The 21,886-nt window shown below is 37.5% G+C and overlaps 1 protein-coding gene and 1 long non-coding RNA gene across 2 annotated transcripts in view; both read left to right on the top strand.

Annotated features, from left to right (window-relative positions):
* The window catches only part of LOC140156785 (protein sel-1 homolog 1-like), a 243,091-nt gene that overhangs the window by 163,616 nt on the left and 57,589 nt on the right, over positions 1-21,886 (top strand). The window lies entirely within an intron of this gene.
* LOC140165323 (uncharacterized) lies at positions 12,114-15,926 on the top strand. Its single transcript, XR_011860692.1, has 3 exons — positions 12,114-12,399; positions 15,239-15,328; positions 15,891-15,926. It is a non-coding gene; the product is annotated as an uncharacterized lncRNA (long non-coding RNA).

Genomic DNA, 21,886 nt, shown 5'->3' with positions numbered 1-21,886 from the left:
TTTGGGTGAGACCTGCTAGCGCTATATAGAGTGTGCTAAACAATGTGTATATGCATGTTGGGATCAATCTGGTGGTGGTCACTTGGTAGGCAATAATGGGGCTACTTATAAAAGCTGCAAGTAAGGTCTTGAAGAACTGTGTAAAAGTGCAAGGTCATATTGTCAATATCAGTTGAGTGACCGCCAAGGTTGCGTGATCAGACATGATTAGATAGAAATTATACTCTTGCATTCTAGGTCATCCTCAAATGCATAAAAGCATGTTTTCTGATCGATCTTGTGGTGGTCACTTGGTAGGCAATAATGGGGCTACTTAAAGAAAGCGGTAAGTAAGGTCTTGAAGAACTGTGTAAAAGTGCAAGGTCATATTGTCAATATCAGTTGAGTGACCTCCAAGGTTGCGTGATCAGACATGATTAGATAGAAATTATTTTAGCCCGTAGGGTCTCTATCATACTTCTGCATTCTAGGTCATCTTCAAATGCATAAAAGCATGAGCCTTTTTATTTTGTTTATTTATTTTGCCTATCGTTGCTCTTTGACAATACTTTATTTATATTACCCTGTGGTACTGTTAGTTGGGAAAATAAAGTCTGGGGCTCTGAATTCAAACAACAGAATAATTTCAACCTGAACTGCCGGTAGAACATTGTCAGTTTGTAAAGGAGTTTCAAAACCATGCCTTTAGGATTTTCTCAATTAATTAGTTGAAGATCTTGAAACAGGGCCAATATGTTCACCAATTATTGATGGTATCATGGTTTCTAGGCCAAGGGAACATCATCAAAATGAGGCTTATTGATCCTCGTTCAATTGTAACTGGTTGGATTGTTTAAAGAAAAGTAAAGCTATGTTTGCACAAATCCGATGAGGTTATCCAAAAGTTTGAGACATATTCCACAATTTTCAGTGGCGTAATCAATGCTTAGACAACAGATACAAACCACATTTTCCCCACATCCTTGAAAACCTGAAGGAAGTAGGAAATATTGCCCAGATTAATCATACAATATGATTATAATGCAATTTGTTTGCTTGTAATTAGTATGGGTAGAACACTGGAAGAATGAAACAAGTTTTTTATGCTTCTCGTTATACTGCATTGATTACTTGAATAATGAAAGCAATGTTTTGAATAAATAAGCGAAAATGTCATAATCATATTTTTGCTCGAAGTGCCTATTGGATTTGTTTGAGTTGAAATCCATACACCCCTATTCCCGCACAGGACGGGTACAATATTTTGCAAAGATCTATCGTACTGGACGACCGATCATGTAAAATCATGACTGCATCACAAGGTGCTATGCAGATTGATCGGCGAATGAGGTGCTGATCAGCGTTCGAAATAGGGCCGGTCAGCCGGCCATTGGCATGTAACTTTTTGGCCTGGCCGGTAACTTTTCTGACTGGCATCTAGTTGCCGGCCGGACTGGCCGGTAACTTTTTAAGGTCAAGCCCGGCTGGCCTGTAACTTTTTGAGGCATATTTCGAACAGTGGTGCTGATGTGATGATGACGTGTTTCAACTAGCCAATCAGAACCAGACTTCATGTTTATGCCATATAAACTGTGCCAAAATAAAATATTTCAAAAGGAGTCGCCTAATCAGGTAACCCCATTTCAAATTCACACTCCCTGTGTGGAAGATTAACGTCATGTCTGGATTTCAACTGGAATAGCCCAATGAAGCTGATAATTCAAAAATAATGTGATAACTCTGACCATTCTTAATGCTCTGCGTGCTAGCCATGCGCTTCAATGGAAAAAGTTCAAGTTTTGAAATATTTTCTCAAAATATCAAGAGTTATCTTAAGAACTACTGAACCAATACTAGGCTTGTTTGTACTCATTTTAATGCATTTTTCATGCTGATTCCAAATATGGTCATGAAAATGTATAATTCTGAAATATTTGAATTAAAAAAAAATTGAAACATGTCGTCTGCAGTCGACATCCGCGTGAAGAGAATTAAGCAACCTCATCCCCATCGTCATGATAGTCAAAGTACAGGCGTAATAAAACAAATGCTACATGGTTATAATCAGGGAAATAGGGAATCAATAATTTGTCCCTCGTTGTCTACAATCTTACCATCCTTCACCCTGGCCTTTCGGTTCTGGTTCATGGGTCTGTAACAAATACCTCGGGTAAAATAGATTGGCTATTCCACTCTAAGCCATATAGTATTTGTATTATATCTTTGATTAGATTAGCAGGGTATTACAACAAAATGTCAATCCAGCAAATTCAAGAAAAAAAGAAAACTAGGAATGAATCAATTTATATACACCTTTCCACCGTCTTGCATTTCACATTTCATCTCCATCTATTCTAATTTATTTCCTGCATGAATCGAGTCATTCCTGATCAATTCCTGTGTATTATTCCACCCTGGTGTACATTTATCTCCTTTTTCTGTTCCAATTTTTTGTGGGGCAAAGTCGTTAAAGATCAGTCTGTTACAACTACGGCATGTCAATACCAATCGTGTACTTGTGTATTGATTTATTCTCTGTTTGTACTTATGAAGTCTGTACAGAGGGTTCCAAGAAAAAGTCAAATGCTCGTTATCTCACAAGGCTGTGAATTTTCAAGAGATTTCCTGATTTTTTTCTGTGTAATAGAACTTTGAAGTGTTTGTTGGATTGGAATCATTTTCAGGATGTGCACCAGCAGAAAAATTATTTTTTATTTCATATGGTGACAGGTAATGATAACTAAAAAGCTCAAACATAGAAAAGTCCCCAGTAGTTTGATCAAAAATTTTAAGCAGAATTAACGAAAGCAAATTGATATGAAAGTGTAAAAGAATTGTATTATACTATTTTGCAGTAAACCTTTGACGAGCGCGACTACCGTGATGTTGCAAATTCGGAGCTAACAATGCGTACGGCGCACAGTTCATCAATAAATTTCGCGATGTATGCTTAAAATATGCGTTCGTCAAAGGTTTACTGCAATTGATTATAGCTGCAGTATGATACCGCACTTGACTAAATAATCAGTTCAGTTCAGTTCAGTTCTCCCACAAATAATGTAGGACAGTAATGCCACTTATTAATCTAATAAATTTAGAAATTAACTGGAACAAAAATTGTTGCAAATTAAAAGACCACAGCCAGTGCTGGTTTGTATCAATCAATGATGCACGCTGGCCACCACTCACTTCATGTGAGTGTAACATGTTAGTATCATGCAATTTCATAGTATTAGTAATCTTTTTGAATTTGCAAGTTTTCAAATTGCACCAAATTTCTTTTTTCCCTTCCAAATATTAACAAAGTAATGAAGATTCCAATAATTATATTCCCAGTTAAATGTATGTTAAGGGAACAATTCAGTGCTATTGCAAGACAAGAGTAAGTATTCTTGTCATACGATGTGAATGTTATTAGACACCATGTAACACTCCCCCATCCTTGATTCGTCCATCAATATTATGGATCTAGTTTGTCAATGGTTGTGTGTGCTGCCTTGATTGAGATGTGGCTGTTCTTATTTGGAGTAAAATTCATAGATTTAAGTCCATGTTTTGAAGCATGGGGATTACACTTTGTGGGACTTAAGGTATTAAATAAAGTAATAAAGATGGGGAGGATTTAATAAAAATAATTTTAGCTAACGTTTAAAGTGTTCTTGTGTAGAATCATTAAAGATACTCTTAAGACCAAATGAAAAAGGACTATGTATTTTGAGTTTCTATGTAGGTAAGGATCTGATTGGCTGATTGAATCAGCTCATAAAATAATATCAGCATCTTACTTGAACCAAAGCTGCATTATGGGAACTTTTGTGTAATGTGGTATTCAAGGTCATATACTGAGGTCAACTGTCATTCGAGGTCAACTTGCAAAATTGGCTGAAAAAAAAAAAAGTGTTTCACATGATTATTTGCTATGCGTGGTGTTCACTACCCGTATCTTCACCGCCGTCCCTATTTTTTAGTAAAATATTGGAAAACATTACATATAAGCACTTTCAAATCATATTAGTTCATTTACTACGTTGATTATTGGTAAAAACAATAAGAAACAATGAAAATTCAAATGCATATATTTTGAAAATGCAATGTTCGATTTCCATCAAGCAGGACGCATATTGATCAGTGTACTGCGGCCTATTCAAGCATAATGCTGCATGACCCACCTTAAATGAGGATACACATGCACCTAACCTCATACACAGTGCTTGTGATGGTAGAAGTAGGGCGCCCGGGTAGGGCGATGGCAGTTTTAGACAATGGCTAAGATAAAAAAAATGTATGATGCATTGCATTTGGTAGGTGACAATTTTCAGCATGATATAATAATACATATACAATAATATCCCCATGGGAATCAAGGTGTTAAAAGGGGTCACATCCTTGTGAGACCTCATCTTGTTTTATTACAGTGTCTCATATTGAAAGATGACCACTTGAGTCTGTAGCATGTATATTGTTGATGTGATTGAATTGATGTTAGTCAACATTGATTTTGATCCTGTGCTACAACACAAACCTGTGCATATCTCGGGAACAAAATTTACTTTGATGGGGTTTCAGCATACAATAACCTGTAAAATGGGCAGGGGTATTATATGTCAAAGAAATTGAAACTTGATTTTGGTGGTCAAGTAACTCAATAGCATTTGTGAACCATGTATTGATTCTTTTATCATATTGAAGTATAAAATAGCATGCAAAGTGTCAACAATTTACCATTTCAAAAAACTAGGTTAGTTTCAACAGTGTCATACTGCCTCCCAAATTTAACAAGCAGGATTGGCTGTATTATGTATTTACCATCAATGGAAGAGGTAGAACTAAAGAGTATTGACTCTTGTCATGTTTGTGTGTCGCTCATGGAAGGCAAATGATGTACCTCCTGATAATTTCATTATGCGCCCAAATTTTTTGATTCAAAGTTGTTTGTGGTCTGCATGTAACACTTTATGCCCAAAATATATGTGCCAATAATTATGCTGTCTACTGAAGATATCTCTTTTCTTCACCATGATTCACAAATGCAAAGAGCTTCAATTTGTGAAATGTTTACCAAGATCCATGACTTGTATATGAGCACTTGAGATATCAAATACACATTTGTAACCATAACTTCAGTGTGTTAGAATTGGATCAAATATGGTATTATTTATGTTTCATAAATTGATTTTTCCCAATATTATATGCTGCGATACCTCCAATGATGTTTGCTAGAGTGTGAAGGATGCTTTGGTTTGGTTTGAAACGTGCCCGGGCGTTACACCGTGTAATAACCATGTCTACATTTAGTATTCATACAGGCGCATTAGTTTTGTCAACACAATTTCTAGTTGCAATATAGAGATACAATTGTAGGATCATGGAAATGATGAAATTGATCCATTTTGCGAGACGACAAATCCAACGCATTTGTCTTGTTTACTTACAGCTGGATCAACTAGTGATCAAACAAACTGGCAAAATAACAACCACCTCATTTAGTTTAGTCTAGACATGTAATTCCAATTTCTCATTTATGCACTGAAGTGTCAAATCATACATCTTGTCTATCATTGCAAAAATATGATGAATTATGGATAATATTTCCTTTTTGTTATAGGAGGGTTTTGTGTGTGTGTGTGTTTAGTAACCTGAAACGGCAGTGAATTGATAGAATTGTTGACTGACTGCAGATAGCCATGATAGAAATAATATTGCTATCTACTGATACTACCATTTTTGTCTATTGACAACAGAAGGAAATACTGCCTATTGGAGATAATAGTACATTATTACTGACTATTGTAGAACGAAACAATTTTGTCTTCTGTTGTCTAGATACCAATAGATAGCTATCTGCTGAAGATAGAAATACATTGCTGTCTACTATGATAAATGGCTGTCTACTGAAGATAACAATAAATTGTCTATAGGAGATAGCAGACCTGCCAACTGTCCCTCATTTGGGGTTTTCCAACGTGAAAATGAGGGACAGTCCTGCTTTCTGAAAATTTCAGTGATGGTCACTTTAGATAGACTTTAGATGGTCTCTGGCCGTGGTGCCATTTTTCAAAAGCATGGTTGACCATGGTTTGACCATGGTCAAAACCCATGGTTGACCATGGTTAACCATAGTTCAACCATGCCTTTTTCGCATAGGGAACCCTGAGGGCGCTATAGTTCTTGAGCTGAAGCTGTTTTGAAAGTTTACACATATTGCTCCCTGTAGCCTTTGACCTCTGGGGTCGTGGCTACCCTAGGTTACTTCTAGGGGTCATGGGCCATCATTATACCAAGTATAAACCCTGAGGGCGCTATAGTTCTTGAGCTAGAGATGCTTCAAATTGTACACATATTGCCCCCTGTAGCCCATGACCTTTGACCTCTGGGGTCGAGGCTACCCCAGGAAATTGCCACAGTAATGTAGACTGCTGCCCTCAGTCGTCAACCGTCTGGATTGACGACTGAGAAAACTACGTGGAAAAAAAGTGACGGATTTTGCAACAGGATTCCTGTGGCATAGAGCGTGCGCAGTTGTGTCCAAATTGACCTTTTGACCGAGTTTGTTGTTTTTAGAAGTTCAGAGCGCGATCTTGTCACAGCGGCGCGGTACAGCGACGCGGTACACGGGCGCCCCTAGTCAGTCGCGCACTGGCGCATAACCAACCAAAGTCGCATTGAATAGTTTTCAGAAGTCCGTCATGATTTGGGCTGTAAGATAATCAGTCGTCACTACGAAGCATGACAGTACATGCGAAGTGTAGACGGCTGATTGGAATTAGTCTAACAGTAATGTGTTTTACCAAACACGAATATCTATGCCCGTGACCACACCTAACCCCTTCCCCTATTCACAAACGAAAACTTGGTGAGCACCACGTGAAAGCACTTGTTTTCAGCTTTCATTTGATATACATGTAATGCTCATAACACTGGACTGGCCCAAACTCTCTCTTATAATCACTATACACTCACTCTCTCTAGAACACCACCAGACTGGCCCACACTCTCTCTAATACCCTACCAAGCCTTCACTCTCTCTTATACCCATCAGACCATCAATCTCTCTAAAACACCACCAGACTAGCACACACTCTCTGTAATACCCTACCAAGCCTTCACTCTCTCTTATACCCCATCAGACCATCGCTCTCTCTAAAACACCACCAGCCTAGACCACACTCTCTCTAATACCCCACCCCTTAACCAACCACACCCATTGTCCCATCATGACAACCTTTTGAGGTGGTCCAAGGAATCAAAATCAAAATGCCTACACATTCCCTTTTCAGGGAGTTTTTGTCAAGTGATGAGTTTCCTTGACGTACAATTCAGACCTTTATCATTGCAAACACAGGTAGCTAACAAAATACTACCTATTCCGCTACACTGTGTTAATATGTCGTACCTAGTTTGCTTTTTAAAGCCTTTAGACTTTGACCTCTGGGGATGCGGCTAACATAGAATACATCTAGGGTCATGGGTCATCATTGTACCAAGTATGAACCCTGAGGGCGCTGTAGTTCTTGAGCTAGAGCCAGGCGGCATAGGACACGCAACACGGACGCACGAGGCTGGCGAAGATACAGGGCTGACAGCCCCATTCACAATACACGGTTAGCGATTATAAATGGACAATTAACATACTTGCAGTGGGGTACTTTGCAGAACCCCAACGGTTTTAGAGTAAGATGATTTTGCTTTGACACCACATAACAAATTTAGAATTGTTTGTGAAGATTTCATGATTATGTGTTAATCCAATGGCGACGTCAAAAATAGCGATATCGCATCCACCATCATCTGGCTAGAGCTGTTTGAAATTTTACACATATTGCCCCCTGTAGCCCATGATATTTGACCTCTGGGGTCGATGTTACTGCAGAAAATATCTAAGGGTCATGGGCCATCGTTGTACCAAGTATGAACCCTGAGGGCGCTATAGTTCTTGAGCTGAAGCTGTTTTAAAAGTTTACACATATTGCTCCCTGTAGCCTATGACCTTTGACCTCTGGGGTCGTGGCTACCCTAGGTTACTTCTAGGGGTCATGGGCCATCATTATACCAAGTATAAACCCCGAGGGCGCTATAGTTCTTGAGCTAGAGATGCTTCAAATTTTACACATATTGCCCCCTGTAGCCCATGACCTTTGACCTCTGGGGTCGAGGCTACCCCAGGAAATTTCTAGGGGTCATGGGCCATCATTATACCAAGTATGGGCCCCGAGGCTACTTTAGTTCTTGAGCTAGAGGGGTGCAAAGGACTGGTCTTACGGAGAAGAAGGCGAAGACGAAGGAGAAGACTAAACACAACAAATACAATATCTATGCCCGTTGCACGGGCATAGATAAATTGCTTTCCACTGAAGATAACAATAAGTTGTCTATTGGAGGTAGTAATAAATTGCTGTCTACTAAAGATAGCAATAACTTGTTTATTGGAGATAGCAATAATTGCTATTTACTGAAGATAGCAACACATTGCTGTGTACTGAAGATTACAGTAATTTCAAGTACATTGTTGTCTACTGAAGATAATGATAAATTGCTGTCTACCAACAATAATTAAATTGCTTTCTACTGAAGGTAGCAATACAATGCTGTCTACTGAAGATAGCAATAACTTGTTTATTGGAGATAGCAATAATTGCTATCTACTGAAGATAGCAATACATTACTGTATACTGAAGATAGCAATAAATAATAGTACATTGTTGCGTATTAAAGAAAACAATAAATTGTTGTCTACTGAAGATACAATAAGTTTTCTATTGGAGGCAGTAATAGATTGCTATCTACTGAAGATAGCACTACATTGCTGTCTACTGAAGATAACAAAACTGCTACTTACTAAAAATACCAATTAGTTACTGTCTAATGAAGATAGCAATGAACTGCTGTTTACTGGATATACAAATAGATTGATGTTCAATGAAGATATCAATTAATTGTTTTCTACTGGAGATAGGCAATGAATTGCTGTCTACTGGATGGAGATACCTATAAATTGCTGCTGAATATAACAATATATTATCTACTGAAGATACTGGTAAATAGCCTTAAATGAAGATAGCAATAAACTGCTGAAGATATCAATAAATTGTTTTCAATTAAAGTAGTGAATTGTTTTCTTCTAAAGGTAGCTGTGAAGATAGCTCTGGACCTGTCTACTGAAGCTAGCATTGATTTTGGTTTACTTTTACATTACAGTTGACATGGTAACCCCATTATTAGTGTACAAACACCATTGTTATCAACATTAAAAAATAGGGCCTATTACATTGGGTCATACATGACCATGAATTTATTGCAGTATGTGAATGATATTCATATATAAGAGTATAAACAGGTAAATTTTCACGGGAAAATTTTCTAGACACTTGACACCGATGGGCGCAGACATTAATAGCATTATGGAATGTGACCCAGAGCACAGCGAGCGGTCTACCAATGTATTTGAATAGGAAGAATTCCTCTTATGATGCAAAATAAGTAACTTGTTGCAAGTTAATAATATTATGGTAAGAGTTTCCGTAGATAAATATTTTTTTCGTAGGTAGATATTTTTGAAATTACGTTTTGGTGATATTGTGAAGAAATTAAGATTGCATGATGTTCAATAAATTTGCAATGCACAAATTTCTATAGAAATTGCGGCCAAAAATACTATTCCAATTCAAAATTACTAAGACTTCAATAGCAAGGTCACCGCCGGGGGTCAGAGATCAGGCTTGAGGTTACACTCACATTGATACGCATTTTTCATGTGTCCAGAAAATTTCCCCGTGAAAATATACCCATTAATGTTGACTGTAAAAGTTGTCTTGTCTTGATTTTTTGTTTAAACTTGATCCAACGTTAGTTACACAAGACATTACACATTACTTAATAAATTGTTATGCTAAAAAGTGTCATATGATATCTAAAAAAACATGTAGATAAAATGTCATCTACAATTTGATATTTCTCATAACTCTGCATAAATTGATGTAAGTAAACAGTAGCCATTTGAATGGCAAATAAGGTATGTATTTAAAGTTGACAAGCTATTCATTCCTTCTTAATGTTTCCTATGCCCATTGAAACCAGCTCATTTACAGCAGGCACATTTCAGTGGCTCTGCACTCTGTTGATTATATTGCTGTTTGAACAAGTGGTACCTTTTGTCATTTTATTGGGTACAATCTAAGGAACTTAATAGGTTGCTTTTTTGTGTTCTGAGGAAACAGTTATTGTTTTTCAGTTAAATAGAAAATAAAGCACTATGCGAATGTTCATGGTATGATAGAAAGAGCCATCGGTACCTATCGATGTATCAATAGTGCTATACTCTCTAAATGTGAAAGAGTGAAAAACAGCTCAAAAAGAGTGGTTTTCCCACTCCTCCTTGGAGCCGTATGAGTGACCACTCCTTTTAGAGTGAAATTCACTCTCCAAAAAGAGTGAGGATATTCACTCGAAAAAAAAGAGTGAATAAAATCACTCTTTAGGGAGAGTGAATTTCACTCCAAAAGGAGTGGTCACTCATACAGCTCCAAAGAGGAGTGGAAAACCACTCTTTTGAGTTAATAGCTCTGAAATAAAGAAGTGAATGAGACTGACAAAAAATAATCACAGAAATAGGCACAAAATGTTCATTCATTCATGTATTTTTGTGAGCAAAGGAATTACAACACAATAAGTGTTATTACATGTTAATTAAGATTAAAATGGTAATTTTGGCATGATTAAAAGCTTAGTAACGTAGGACCATAGGCCTAGTATCACACATGCAGATAGACGTGCTGTAATAGTACAGCCTTTTGGAGACTGGTCAGACATAGAGGCCTATAGTCCTCTGTGACTTTTGGCATCACACATGCAGATATAACGTGCTGCAGTATATAAACATGATAAATTAGAGACTGGTCAGAGATAACAGGCCTATGCTTTGGCCTGATCCTATGGCCTAAGCCTAGCTAGGTATGGCCTTGCTGCATGTGATCCTGTGGCTACTAGCTACTGGTATGTATAGCATGACTAGCGCATCGGACTCGGAGATGTGATCGGGTACATATCACGGTATCTCGATTGCAGAAAAAAGATCGCCGGCGCTCATCGCTATCTGGGAGTTTCCACCGTTGGTGGCGCTATACACACAGTGTCATAATGTAAACAAAGCGTAATACATCCGCTCGCGTAAATGTTGACAAGGTCCATTTAGTGAACTGTAAAATCAAATCTATGAGCAGTATACTGTTTGTGATGGTTTGAAATAAAATTGTATTGTTATTTGAGTTTATTTGGAAGGTTTTTGCTGCATTTTGACTCGCTTTTTTTCTTTTTAAACTTTTAGAAAATGTGGCGGTTCGATGTATGTGACTCATATTCATGTGTCATATATACTTGAAGGCTTTAAAACATGCTGTTATCAGTTGTTATATTTTTTAAAGTCCAGATAATCATTTATTTATTAATATTTCACTTGAAAAAACGTGAAAAACAGTGTATTGCCATGAAGTTCAAATAAAATATGCCTCACGTGAGGTACCGTCCTCTTTAACTACGTCATCTTGTTGCCACACTCCACTTTGTATTGATTAGCGCCCAAAGGTGACGTATTGCTATACTTTTTGGGTGTTTTTATTTCATAGATCGGTTAGATTCATTCTGTGTTTACCAGAATTGGGCGTAGAAACGTAATTTGTGTACCAGTAAACCACCTAATCATGCTAATTGGGCGACAATACAACCCGGAATACAATCAATGAATGACGCTTTATTTATAGCAGCCAAGATTTGACGTTTAATTTGATGTTCAGCAATAAAAAATTAATAAAACACTAAAGGCGATGTAATAATATTTCGCCAAGTATGGTCGTTTTAAATAAAATAAACGCTTCTTTTAATAGTAGAATATTAAAAGCCGACTTATTGTTTAGGAAGTCTTTATTTGATTACTTCACCTGGTAGTATTAGTAAAAAGGGATTCCCCATGTTCAGTGATGTTGTTGTTTATACCGGGCTCGGTCATGTCTGGCCTTGAAAACAACAGGTGCTTGGCGTACATTGTATACATGACGGTGAACGCAAACCACCTGTGACATGCATCGTGTACGCAGTAGACATACTGTACACGTGAAGCATGCTCTTGTCGTCTGACCAGTTTGAACATCAAGCCAAGCGAATGCATTCGATTTTACGGTCCAATTTTGCTGTACAATTAAAGGATAAAATGCTAGAATACATCAGTGACACCCGGCAGTGACATCAATGATCCTGGCAGTGATGCAGGCAAACTGTACCGCCGACGAGTGGAAATAATTCAAAGATCCACAATTGTCTCACAACCATGAAACATGCACAAATTCTCTGATCACCAGATTTTGCACACGTGTAATATTATGAGAATATCAAGAAATGAAGGAGACGTATATGACACAGACAGTATAAAAAGTAAGTTCCACTTCCATGTATATCTTAGTTTAAAACTTTAGTTTCAGCTCTCTCAACATGCTCAAGTCAAGTTTTAACATGTCAAAATAACGTTTACAATGTAGTAAGCTTTATACAATTACATGTACATGCTCAAGCAATTGAATGAGGGGTGGTGCAATAATTATTTAGGGGCTGGCATTTTCTTCGGAAGGGGGGGGTCACAAATATGTCGGTGACCGGAGTCAATTTTTTTATGACCCCCCCTATCGCGGGCAAAATTTTTTACGACCCCTATCGCTGGTCGAAAAATTTTATGACCCCCCTTCCAACTACACAGACTCAAGAAAAATTATTCATTGGTTGGAATTAAGGCGCGGAGCGTCAAAACTTAAAAGTGAAGAAAGTGTGTGGAGCGCGGTAAAATTTTTATTGTAAGTGTAAAGAAGGCGCGCGGAGCGTGTAAAAATTTTGCATATATATTGTACGCACATTTCGACTGCGAAGTTATATTTTAAGTCACCAGTCCTTGATAATTCTATAACCCCCCTATTTTGGGTGTTAAAAAATTATAAACCCCTATTTTTGGTCTGAAAATTCTATGACCCCCAGTATTTTTGGGACCCCCCCTTCCGAAGAAAATGCCAGCCCCTTATGTGTACCCGGGGTGGTGAATTCCATTGGTATGCCAAAAATTGCCCCCCCCCTTTTCGCCGTGCCAAAAAATCTTTACCCCCGCCCTTTTGACGTGCCAAAAACCTTTGCCTCCCTTTTGATGTGACAAAAAAATGAGCCACCCCCGAGTAAAATTTCCAAACGGCTTGCCAAAAATCGCTTGTTCCCCTCTCGCCCGCCAAAATTGCTTGCCCCCTCCAAAAATTCTCCCCCCCCCTTGAACATGCCAAATTTTTTGGGATCCCAAATTGCAAACCTTAAATGGTCTAGATATATGTACATGTATGTTGCGAGTGCAGTGAGCAGGAAAATTTGCATATTTAGCCTAAGCCTTTTTTATTAATTAGAGCATTTTATTAAAAGGTGTCCCATGAATGCGTGCCAAGAATTGCTTGCCCCCCCAATTTCATTCTCCCCAGGGCGAGCAGGAAATTTTGCATATTTTAACGTATTCATAACAATAATATAGGAACGGTGTCCAAAATATTTGTGCTAAAAATCACTTGCCCACCCCCACCCCTTTAGACCTGCCAAAAATCGCTTGACCCCCCCCTTCGACCTGCCAAATAATGCTTTCCGCCCGCCCCTGCCTCTTTTGGCCCGCCAAAAAATCTTTGTCCCCCCCCTATAATTCACCACCCGGGGTGTACACATTATTATTGCACCACCCCTAAATAGCTACAAAAAATCTGCACCATTTGATATGCTGGGGCATTGAGAGTGTTTTGAAAAAAAAAAAAAAAAAATTCGCTTGGGCGAAAAGAAAGAAAAGCCTGTTCTACGGGCGACCGACCCAGATTTTCCAAAATTTGCAAATTTTCCTTACAAATGAATGCAGACCCAAATTTCGAAAATATCAGGAACATTTTTTTTTTGTAATTCCCCAAATTGCAAAATATTACAGATTTTGTTGATTTTTGGTGCCGGTCATTTTGCACAAAAAAGCCAGACCGAACGACCTTACTTGAAAGGTCCATCCGCCCATAGAACAAGATTTTTTTTTCTGTAGCCTTACTACCGGTATATCATTTTCCATGCAGCCATATCACGGTTAAAAATGGTATAGTGAGACAAACTTATACAAATTTGACCACTGCTGAGTAAAAAAGAAAAAAAATCCCCCACCCAACTCTGCATTTATAAAGATTATACGGTATTTAAATTGAAAAAAAAAAAAAAAAAATGCCACCTAGGCGCGAAAAAAAAAAAAAAATTGTAGCCGCCATACCAAGCTCCCATGCACCCCCAAAATAATTTAGCTCAATAATCCTGTTGGCTATTTGCACTTGTTGCCTTGTTTTTTTTGGGTTTTTTTATAGGGCAACATTTTGTTTTCTCTGCCACAACACTTCCTGGTAATTCTAATAAAATTAAAATAAAAAATAAATAAATGTAGATATTTATATAGCGCTTTATGCCATAAACAGCCTCAAAGCACTTTACATTTATTCCGCCGTTATTAGAATATGTCGGAACCACGTTTGCTGCCTACAAATGACGCAGGGTTCATCAGTACAACGACTGTGACTACCCCTAATAGCTTCCCATTGCACCTGGGTGGGGTGAAGCAAGCGAGACAAAGCGCCTTGCCCAAGGGCGCAACACGGTAGCGTGACGGGGACTCGAACCCACGCACGTAAAGCAAGCTCTCAGATTATGAGTCCAAGGCCGTAATCACTGAGCTACCGTGCCCTCTAAATACTGTAAAACCATTTAATTTCGCTACAGGCCTTAATTCGTGAAATTAAATACCCGCAAATTTGGCATATTTACATTGAATTGTAACATGAATTCCTGGATTACCCTTGTAGCAAAATTAGATTCCCATGAAAATGGTGATCATTACGAATTAGCGAAATTAAGTACTAGCAAATTACCCATAAACCCATTAAAGGGGCACTCTTATGATTTACAGCATGCACTCAGTGATTTCAACTAGATTTTTGAATGCAATGGTCTCTAGCCTTTAAGTTAGCAAATTTGTGGCTAGACTAACTTTTTGAGCAATCATGTCCTGTATTTACAGAGATGGAAACTAGTTGCCAGGGTACCAGAGAGCCAGTCATACAATTGAAAGCCGCATTGATGTTGATGAGGTACCATACGCGTAACAACAACAAAGAGTATACATTTTTTGCACTTTTATTTACCGTATATGCTCCATTTGCCTTATTGTTATTTTCAGGTGTCATCCAATAATGGAAAGTTATAGTCGCCATACCAGAAGAGGCCTACTGCAAATTGATGGAGTATGATTAATACGTTTATGATACCGGTATGTAAATGCAAGTTAAAATTAGCAATGTGTTGCAATCTTTTTGAAACAATAATTTTAGACAAAACAAAAAAACCTGTTCTACTGGCCCAACGGTCCCATCAGATTTTTTAGGGTGAGAAATTATATAAAATCCTGACAGACCAACCCTTAGACCACAACCAAGGCCTAATTACGCAGTAGAGCAGGGGGTTTTTTTGGTCGCCTTACATTTTTCGGGAGGGTAATCGGGTACCTGAAATTGAATAAGTGTGTCCCTATCTAGAGCTAAATGCCAGGATCATTCATGGCTGATGACTTACCCCCCCAGAAAAAAATGTACCCCCCCCCCCCCAAAAAAAAGTTCAATGCATTTTGCATGTTAAAAGAGTACGATGAACACAAATTATCACTTTGCCATGGGACAATTTTCAGTCGGTACCCATAGCTAGGGGAATAGAGATTCATTAATGAAACTTATATTGCATTGGTTAGATATGTTTGGGTTCTTACAGTATTGGTTTACATGTACAAGAAATTTACTAATTTCCATTTTTATCCTTTTCATTTACACATGATGCAGGTGTCCAGAAGTTGATATTGATTCAGCATGAGTGTGCATGGCTCGACATCTCTGTATTCCTGACACCATTGGGCGCTGGTCTGGTCTGTTACCAATATGAGACTTGTTTGGTCTTAACTCGCAATACACATGATACAAGCAGCAAGCACAGTCAATTACAGTCATGGATGTACCATCGATAGCTGCAAATATGAACTACAGATACATGTACCATATTCGCTCCATTAACAGCCCATGCCCCTATATATAGTAGGGATGACCAATGAACCATCAACTTGATTAGAACACTCCCATAGACATGCAAGGAGCTCAAATGTGCACTGCTTGCACATACATTTCTAAATTGATCTCATTCTTTTATTTTTCAATATTTTTCTGTAAAATTTGGGGAAGTTACTGCCAATTATATTTTGTAACTATCTTGCAAATTACAGCAACATAACTTATTTTGTTTTTCTGTAAGTGCGAGTCAAAATTGGTCCATCGCCACAGTGCGCTTAATTGCCAGTGGCTGAGTTTAGCACTGCTCAAGAATGGCACAAAATATTCAAATCAGTAAGATCAGGTGAAAAACGTGGCCTACTGAGCTGTAATTTGGCAGAGTTGCCAGTAATACCTCTATCATACCCTCTGTAAAAAGGTTAAAAAATTGAACAAGTAGATCTCGAGTTACAAATTAAATCACCAGCTTCCCTTTGGAATTTTTATATTCCTTTCAAATCATGTTAAGAAGACACCTTTCTGAACATAAATGTGAAGTTTCGTGCTCATTCGATGTATTGTTCACCTGATCTTAACCCTAAACGTTTTCTTATATTTAGGCCTATAACATCTACAACTTGCTGCTGGCTATACCTTGTTTAGGACTTTCAAAAGAAGTACCTGAATGTGCAACCATAACTGTTTCAAAATAGCCCACGATAGTCATGCAGGTAACTCCGAGGTCAAGCATTGAATTGGTTTGAACAAAGATACTCATAATGTATTGAGTGCTACTTTGGTTTGAATGAGGAATACTACAGGAATACACATGAGCATGATGAGGATAATCTCTATTGTTGTGAATGAGTCAATGACCTTCAAAACTTAAGATTTTGTTTACATACACCTACTAATTGGTCATATTAAACCCAATAACATTGAAATTCCAAATTCTTGGTTGTGAAAAAAAAGTTCACCTACTTAGTGCAATTTTGATTTTGTGCCATATCGGCTATCTTGGATGATTTTTGGCAAATGTCCTCTAAATGCATGATTTCAATGCCTTGGTTTGAAAAAATAAGTTATGCCAGTGACTAGTTAAGTGCCATTTCATAAGAAACCCCTTTGATACTTTCACAATATGCTTGTTTCATGTTTGCAAATATGTTAAAATAAAGAAATATATAAAGGCAAATATATGCTTATGCCAATTTTGCTCCCAACTGCTATTTTTGGACCTTGTCATTTTATTTCGTTCCAATGACCGGTCAGAATGGGAAACTTTGATAATTCATAATTCGAAAAGTTTTTGACCGATTTTGACCATTTAACCACCAAAATACTTCTGTTGATTAGTTCTACTCAGAAAACAATCTCTTGTAGCAATAGGGTCAACATGAAATTTTGATGGTTATCCCTAATATAAGTATATAATCCTTTATCATTATGTGCATGATGCATGCAACTACTTGTGTATCCAACACATGCAGAGCTTTCTACACACAAGGTCCATATTCTGGGCTATTTTTTACATCTATATAATAATACGCTATTCTCTGTTTGTCTGTTTGTCTATTTGTCTGTTTGTCTGTCTGTGACTGCTAATGTGAGGCTGCTGTAGGTCGTATGGGGCCCAAACTTGGTGGGTGGGTGTAGTTCTGTCCTGGCAAGAAGAAGTTTATGTTCGTTAAGTCATCTGACCCCGGGGCCCCTCCCAGGGGTCATCTGAGGTCAAATTACTAAAAACTGCCGTGTGAGGCCGACGTAGGTCTTATGGGGCCCAAACTCTGTGGGTGGGTGTAGTTCTGTCCTGGTAAGAAGAAGTTTATCTTCGTTAAGTCATCTGACCCGGGGCCCCTCCCAGGGGTCATCTGAGGTCAAATTACTAAAAACTGTTGTATGTGCATGAAAGTTGGTAGGTACAGACAACATTTAGAGCCAAAATTTTAGAAGCTCATTTTGGGGTCATCTGAGGTCACCCAGGGGTCATCTGAGGTCAAATTACTAAAAACTGTCGTATGGGCATGAAACTTGGTGGGTACAGACAATATTTAGAGCTAAAATTTTGGAAGGTCATCTTGGGGTCATCTGAGGTCACCCACGGGTCATCTAAGGTCAAATTAGTAAAAACTGTTGTATGGGCATGAAACTTATTGGGTACAGTCAACATTTAGAGCCAAATTTTTGGAAGGTCATCTTGGGGTCATCTTAGGTCACCCACGGGTCATCTGAGGTCACCCACGGGTCATCGGAGGTCAAATAGCTAAAATTTTGGAAGGTCATCTTGGGGTCATCTGAGGTCACCCACAGGTCATCTAAGGTCAAATTAGTAAAAACTGTCGTATGGGCATGAAACTTAGTGGGTACAGTCAACATTTAGAGCCAAATTTTTGGAAGGTCATCTTGGGGTCATCTTAGGTCACCCACGGGTCATCTGAGGTCACCCACGGGTCATCGGAGGTCAAATTAGTAAAAACTGTCATATGGGCATGAAACTTGGTGGGTAGAGTCACCATCAGCCAGGTAATCGCGCCCGCCGAGAACCGCCAAATATGGGTAACCGCCTAGTATTCATGTAATTATGTAAACAATGTAAAAAATAAGGGCCCGCCCAAAATGACTTTGTCAAGTACCCTGTGTGGTTAATGGAATGAATACGGTAGGAGAAAATTGTGCACAGTGGATTATGTTGAAAATTTTCAAATATTCCTATTTTCAAAGGAAAAATATTATCAACTTTTAAAATTCAGTAACAAGTTAGACATTCTTCCTTCAGTTCAAGTTTATGTCGCTCACCCAGTTGTGACCAAGTATACATTGTATACTGCCCTATGCATGTGTGTATTGACACCGTCAGCTATGGGGACTATTTTGCGAAATTCAACAACCATACATTTAGCGGCTACAGGAACATAAGAAAGAATAGATGAGAAGACAACAATTTTATTTGAGAACATTTCAGGAGAGATAATGCAATATACGATATACCCCGGTATACTTGAAAAATGAATGTGAAGCAATGTACAATATAAAAATTGGAAGACATGGAAGACAAGCATATTGTGTTTTTGTATTTTAAATTATGTAGTGATTATAATTAATATGAAGGATACAATCTTAATAATAAATATATTGAACAGTCTAAAAGCCTGCCCCATGTTTACTCTGCTTGGCTTATAATTATTGGTATTTACTTATTTTGAGATATTAACAGTACGGATTGATATAGCAAGGCATGCATACCTGTACGCAGTCTGGCAAAGCATTTTTGCTATTCAATACAAATAATTTTTACCAATTATTATTAGCCACACAAATAACACGCTGTAATACTTATAAACATTATACCAATTTCACACTGATGTGGCAGTGACGTCAGTGCGCATTTCTTTGTGTGCAGCCTCAAACCGCTAGTGGTTGTTCAAAGGGCTGGTGCACACAAGCACGCACTTAAAGATACCGCATATTAGTGAGCTGTAAACAGCTGCTTTAACACATTGACGTCACTGCCATATCAGGGTGAAAAAAAAGTATATACATGTATATCCCAGAAAGCTTTACGAGGCCCAAAATCTTTAGAAAACTCAAGATGTCAATGTTCCGTAGCTTTTGCGGATCATTAAATGGATTTTTTATCGAGATTTTAGGCTTCGTAAAATTTTGCTATATACTAGGCCTAAAGGCTCGATAAAATGGAAATTGAGACTTTTATTGCGATTTTAGGCCTTATAAAGCTTTTTACAAGGTTTTAAATCTTGATTAATTTGACCTTGATCAATTTCAATGTTCCATAGTTTTTATACAAAACTTTACAAGGCCAAAAATCTTGATAAAATCCTTAATTTCAATGTGCCTTGGCTTTTACGGAACATTGAAATCGAATTTTATTGAGATTGTAGGCCCCGTAAAGCTTCACGAGGTCCCCAATCTTGATTAAATTCTTGGTTTTAATGTTCCGTAGCTTTTATGCAAAGCTTTACAAGGCCTAAAATCTTGATAAAACTCTTGATGTCAATGTTCCGTAGCTTGTAGGGAGCATTGGAATCAAAACTTTTATCATAATTTTAGGCCTCGTAAATCTTTACTAGGCCTAAAATCTTGATAAAATTGAAATTAAGAATCTTTTTGAGACTTCAGACTTCGTTAAGCTTTACAAGGTATAACATTGTGAGAAAATTCTTAATTTCAATGTTCCGTAGCTTTTACGCAAGCTTAACAACACCTAAAATCTCGATACAATTCTATGATTTCAATGTTCCATAATTATTTACGAAAATAATTTCAATCATTGAAAATTTATTTCAATGTTCCGCAGCTTTAACGCAAAGCTTTACGAGGCCAAAAATATTGATAAAACCATTGATTTAAATATGCCGTAGCTTTTACGGTACATTGAAATTGAGAATTTTAATTGATTTCAATGTCCCGTAGCTGTTTACGAGGCCTGAAATCTCGATAAAATCCTTGATTTCAATGTGCCATACCTTTACAGAACATTGAAATAGAGAATTTTATCAATATTTTAGGGCTCGTAAAGCTTTAGAAGGACTAAAATCTTGATATACCGGTAATTGAAATTGAGAATTTTAACTGATTTCAATGTTTTGTAGCTTTTACGCAGCTTTTACGCAAAAGTTTACGAGGCCTAAAATCTCGATAAAATCCCTGATCGTAGCTTTTACGGAACATTGAAATAGAGAATTTTATCAAGATTTTGGGCCTCGTAACGTTTTACGAGACCTAAAATCTCGATAAAATTGACATATTGAGAATTTTAATTGATTTCAATGTTCTTTATTTTTTACGCAAAAGTTTACGAGGCCTAAAATCTCGATAAAATCCCTGATTTCAATGTGCCGTAGCTTTTACGGAACATTGAAATAGAGAATTTTATCAAGATTTTGGGCCTCGTAAAGTTTTACGAGACCTAAAATCTCGATAAAATTGACATATTGAGAATTTTAATTGATTTCAATGTTCTTTAGCTTTTACGCAAAGCTTGACGAGGCCTAAAATCTCGATAAAATCCCTGATTTCAATGTGCCGTAGCTATTACGGAACATTGAAATAAAGAATTTTATCAAGATTTTGGGCCTCAGTAACGCTTTTTACGAGACCTAAAATCTCGATAAAATTGACATATTGAGAATTTTAATTGATTTCAATGTTCCGTAGCTTTTACGCAAAAGTTTACGAGGCCTAAAATCTCGATAAAATCCCTGATTTCAATGTGCCGTAGCTTTTACGGAACATTGAAATATAGAATTTTATCAAGATTTTGGGCCTCGTAACGCTTACTGAGACCTAAAATCTCGATAAAATTGACATATTGAGAATTTAATTGATTTCAATGTTCCGTAGCTTTTACGCAAAAGTTTACGAGGCCTAAAATCTCGATAAAATCCCTGATTTCAATGTGCCGTAGCTTTTACTGGAACATTGAAATAGAGAATTTTATCAAGATTTTGGGCCTCAGTAACGCTTTTACTGAGACCTAAAATCTCGATAAAATTGACATATTGAGAATTTTAATTGATTTCAATGTTCCGCAGCTTTTACGCAAAGCTTGACGAGGCCTAAAATCTCGATAAAATCCCTGATTTCAATGTGCCGTAGCTTTTACGGAACATTGAAATAAAGACTTTATCAAGATTTTGGGCCTCGTAACGCTTTTACTGAGACCTAAAATCTTGATAAAATTGACATATTGAGAATTTAATTGATTTCAATGTTCCGTAGCTTTTACGCAAAAGTTTACGAGGCCTAAAATCTCGATAAAATCCCTGATTTCAATG

Source organism: Amphiura filiformis, chromosome 1 (assembly GCF_039555335.1).
Source record: "Amphiura filiformis chromosome 1, Afil_fr2py, whole genome shotgun sequence".
Classification (NCBI taxonomy): domain Eukaryota; kingdom Metazoa; phylum Echinodermata; class Ophiuroidea; order Amphilepidida; family Amphiuridae; genus Amphiura; species Amphiura filiformis.
This window is presented reverse-complemented; position numbering and strand designations above follow the sequence as displayed.